A 4,984-nucleotide genomic window follows, 5' to 3' on the forward strand; every position below is an offset into this window, starting at 1 on the left:
TTTTTGAGGCTAACTAGAATAAATCATGTTCCATGGATAGGAGCCACTGTTGGGAGCTGGGTGACTTCCAGTTTAGCTAAACAGCTACACTCATTGGTGCAGTAGAAGTGTCAATGAAATGACTGCCAGTTTATAAATATACAAACGAAGACTTTGTAATGTGGCCAAGCATGCTTCTTAATACAGGCCAGTATATTCACATTAGTATAGGTTTTAAAGTCTTCACTTAATTCCTTAGATTGGGAACAAAACCCACAATGATTTTGAAATACCCAGACAAAAGAAACAAAATCCATATGCTGTGGAAACCAAAGAGCCCACATTTTTATTCAGGTGATTTAAAAACTTCTTATACTAGCAGTTGTCCACTAGGTAGAAGCAAAGAGTAAGCTAATGTTAAAACTAGAAAATATTCCTAGATTTTTGAATCACCCTTTTCTGTATAATAAAGGTCATTGAAATTATGGGTTACATTTCTAAGATGTTATTAGAAAAAACACAGAAGTAGAATATCCTACTTATGTCATTGAAACAACACTAAGATGGGCCACTGTTAAGCTAGTAATAAGGAAAATTAAGAAGTCATTTATTACAATTCTGATCGATCCATAAGCCTTCTACATGACTACACAAAATGGTGCCATGTATAGACTGTTTTATTTCAAATGTTCATAGGTTTAGCATATAATTAAAAACAGAACTTCTAGCCAGGTACTAAGGTCTCACATATATAATCCTAGCTACTTACAAGGCTGAATCTGGAGGACTATGGTTCAAAGCCAAATGGGGCAGAAAAGCTGAAGAATCTTCATCTCTAAAATAGCCAGCAAAAAGCAGGGCTGGAGGCCTGGCTGCCATGGTAGAGCACTAGTCTACCAAATAAGTGAACAGGGAAAGCAGAAAGCTCCTGAGTTCAAACCAGTACTGCTCTCACCCCTGTACTCAAAGCTTTTGCTATTGTTGAGTTGAAGGAAGAGAGATTGACTTGACAACATATAATTTCTCAAGTCATTTTTGTAAAAATATATGTTTGCTAAAATGTGAAATGTGATGATTTTCATATTTAGTCTTGTGATAAGTCAAAACTTTGTTTATTCCTCAAGTCCTGTGTGTGTGTGTGTGTGTGTGTGTGTGTGTGTGTGTGTGTGTGTGTGTGTGTGTGTGTGTGTGCATACCATTACTCAAGCTATCACTTGGCAGTTTTTGCTCAGGGTTGGCATTTGAGTGACAGCTCCACTTCCAGTTTTCTGGTAGTTAATTGGAGATAAGAATCTCACAGACTTTCTTGCCTGGGCAGGCTTCAAACCAGGATTCTCAGATCTCAGCCTCCTGAGTAGCTAGGATTACAGGCATGAGCCACCCAAGCCCCAATATGAAAACATTTTTAAGATGTTAATACAGGCAGTAAATCACAAATGATACATGTGAGCAGCAATAACTTGTTTCCCTTTTTTTTATATGTAATGACTGTAGTAATCAGTTTATTACACAGATTAATCATTCTTGAACGTACAAGCTCTTGAGGAGCAATTGGGTCTTTAAATATACACAAGTATTTCCATCAAATGAATTTTCACCCTTATATCCAAATAGACCTAAGCAGTTAAAAACATAAGAAAAATAAGAGCTTGAGAAACCACATACAAACCAAAGAATATGGAAAGAGAGAGAGAGAGAGAGAGAGAGAGAGAGAGAGAGAGAGAGAGAGAGAGAGAGAGAGAGAGAGAGGATGAAAGGCTGAAAGGGTAGGGAAATGTAAAAGAGTTGGAAACAAAGTCCATCACACTTTTTGTACTAATAGTTCCAATCCATTTAAATCCATTTAAACTTAGACCTTAGAATACAGGATGTGGGTAGTTTAATCTGGTTGGTCATAACTTTCACCTAAGTTGTAGGTCCTTCGAAGAAAATGAATACAGAAATACCTTCATGTTCTTCACCTTGCTGTTCAGTTTATTGAGTTTAAGTGGATTCCACTTAAAAACACTCTCCTACAGGCCAGTGGAGCTTTCCCCCATCCAAGTACACACCATGTGCCCACCATCCCTCGCACCTTGCCGTTATCCAAATTTCTGCCAATAAGTAAAGTTTTTTGTCTCACACCTAGGTTATGCCTGGAAGATTGGCTTTTCACACACATACTTCTCTGCTAGGAGGCAATGTTGGTACAGAAGTACAGTATCTCTAGTTTGTTGTTCCAAGTATGTACAACAAGGCAGCACTGCTGTTTTATCAGGTAAACATGTGCACAGGGGAAGATGAGGCGAGCGCTCATAGAAAGCAGTCAAATGGAAATCCAAAGGACTTTCTCTTTCAGAGTTCCCCTATCTTTATTTGTCGAGGTTATCCAATAATTTCTTTAATTACATCGCATACTTCTGAGTCCATTCCCGAGCTATTCTGTTGTACTTAGATTCTCTATCTGTTTTGTAGATTGGAGCAATCTCAGGCACTAAGGGTCATCTGGATTGGGATCACACAACAGAGAACAGATGGACAAAAGTACTTTTGCTGGAGACCACTGTGACCATAGAATATCAAGACAAATGCTCCCATGACTGATAATATTTGGGTGATAAATTCTTGTTGTAAATGCAACCTTAGGTGGTTTGAAGGGGTAATCTGTTGGGAAATGAATTGTCAAGAAAAATACTCCACCCTGATAGGGACTGTCATTTGGTCCCATTATTGTAGCTTGCCAATGAAACATGTCATCTCCAACAGGACCGTCTGAACATTGTGCTGGGGGATCCCGTGTCAGTTACTTCAATTCTTTGTGGATTCTCTTCAGAGCCATGGTGGGAGGCAGTAGCCCCCGGGGCTGGTACGGGGACCGGGGAGGGACGGGGAAGGGACCAGGAGGCCTGAGGCCGCCTGGGCGGTCGCGGGTTGGCCGGAGAAAACGGGATGTACGGGAGCGCGGGTCAGGCGGGACGGGATGAGGGCCGGGGCCGCTCAGCTTCTGGGGCTGCCGCAGCGGATCCTCACTTTTTTTTGGGGGGGGGGTCCGGTCGTGGGGCCTGAACTCTGGGCCTGGGCGCTGTCCCTCAGCTCTTCAGCTCAAGGCTAGCGCTCTACCACTTGAGCCGGATTTTTTCTTTTTGCTTATGTGGTGCTGAGGAATCAAACCCAGGGCCTCAGGCATGCAAGGCAAGCACTCTACCACTGAGCCACCTTCCCAGCCCCATGACACCATTGTTTGTGAAATTCTTTTAAATAAATTCATGGCGCACAACCAGTTACTTTATGATGAGTCTGCAGCTCGGTTAGAGACTGATATTGAGAGAATCCTCCCTCCTTTTTTCCCTCCCTTCCCCCTCCCTTTCCTTCTTGTACAACTTGTGTTAAAATGGGGCTGAGAGGAAGAGGAGGAAGGGGAGGATGGAGGGGACCGATGGCTCCAATATCTCCAAGCCGGGCTGGTCCCAGTGGTGGGTGCCGGGGGCACGTCGGTGGGCTGATGTCCCTGGGAAGCATCAGGATCCCTCTGCATGGTGACCCTCCCACCCCCACTCACCCGCCATGTGGCTGTCACCCGAGCCTGCTCCTGCACAGGTGCAAATGACACCACGATTGTGGCTGAAAGGATCCATCTTCAGATGCACACAAAGCCCAAACAAAACGGGAAACCAGAAAAACAGAGGAAGTGGTACAACCTAGAAAGTCCAAATTTACAGGCAGAAAAACGTTTAAGCGACAAATGAGGACAGCCAGGCACTGGTGGCAATTACTCAGGAGACTGAGATCTGAGGATCAAGGTTCAGATCCAGGGCAAGAAAATCTGTGAGACTTTGATGCCCAACTAATGGTGAGCTGTGGCTCAAGTGGCAGAGGACCAGCCTTCAGTGAAAACGCAAAATGAGAGCTCAAGGCCTTGGGTTCAAGCCCCAGTACGAGAAGCCACAATGTGGAAACACGGTGCTTCTGGCTGCCTGGGAACTTGAGCGAGATTTTCTTGTTCCCCACTGCTGTCTAGCAACATGGATGGAAGACCAGGGCCTAAACCAGGATGGCCACTGACAGCAGCAGCCGAAGATCGGTGGGAAGTTTCTGTGCTGGAGTATTGGGGTGTCGGAGGGGCGGGGATGGGCAGAGGCCTTGGTCTTGAGGATGAATGCAACAGACATGACACACACGCTTGCCCGGTGCCTTGCATGATCAAGCCATCATTTTTAGGAAGTGCTGTCAACTCCCTCTAAAAATAAATATAGCCAACATGCTAGCACCACCGTTCATGTGGGTTTCCTAGCTCTGAATGACATTAATTCTTGTTTATCAGCAAAAGAACCCGAGAAACAGAAGGAAGATCCTAAAGAAAATGAATGCATTTCTAAATAGTTGATGATAAAGAAAACTCTTACATGAAAATCCAACCAGTTAGATTCGTTACACCAGTCCATAAAAAAAAAAAAAAGACGTGGTAGCACTTTTAATTTGTTGTCCACTTTCTCCCATGTATTTCTAGTGTTTAAGGTATTATCCGTTATCCATACGATCACACCATTCCCACAGTTCCTCTTGTCGCCTTTAAAAGTGTTTAGTTACAGTCCATGGGAATTGGAAATGAGTCAATTAGAGCAATGATGCCACTAGGGAAAGCATTACAGAATGAAAAGATCCTTGCCACACGCTGAGACAACTAATGAAAGAGAGCAACTGGTCTTTCCTTCTTAGACTATGGGCCTAGCGGGAAAGGCCCTGAACATTTCTACTTGGTGTATGGTGGTTCCTCTCAACCTGCTCTCTGCAAAAGTTGAGCACCAATGTCCCTTGGTCCTTTAGAGTGTGTTTCAGGGCTCAGTGGGCCTCTCTGAGCTATGCCCTAGTGGCAAGTCACAGTTCAGGACTGCTGCTGACAGAAGGCGGAGAGATGAGGAAGGAAGTGGTTTAGCCTATAATCCTAGCTACTGAAGAGGCTACGATCTAAGGGTTGTGGTTCAAAGCCAGTGGGGCAGGAAAATCTGAGACTCTTATCTCCAATAAA

At 43.9% G+C, this 4,984-nt stretch overlaps 1 pseudogene across 1 annotated transcript; it reads right to left on the reverse strand.

Moving 5' to 3' along the window:
- Window positions 1-2,318: 2,318 nt before the first annotated feature.
- Window positions 2,319-2,965, reverse strand: LOC138819448 (ubiquitin-conjugating enzyme E2 D2 pseudogene; annotated as a pseudogene). The gene has a single exon (XR_011369438.1). The product of XR_011369438.1 is annotated as a ubiquitin-conjugating enzyme E2 D2 pseudogene (transcript).
- Window positions 2,966-4,984: the final 2,019 nt, after the last annotated feature.

This window comes from Dipodomys merriami, unplaced genomic scaffold (genome assembly GCF_024711535.1).
Source record: "Dipodomys merriami isolate MVZ:Mamm:240054 unplaced genomic scaffold, mDipMer1.0.p SCAF_8, whole genome shotgun sequence".
Classification (NCBI taxonomy): domain Eukaryota; kingdom Metazoa; phylum Chordata; class Mammalia; order Rodentia; family Heteromyidae; genus Dipodomys; species Dipodomys merriami.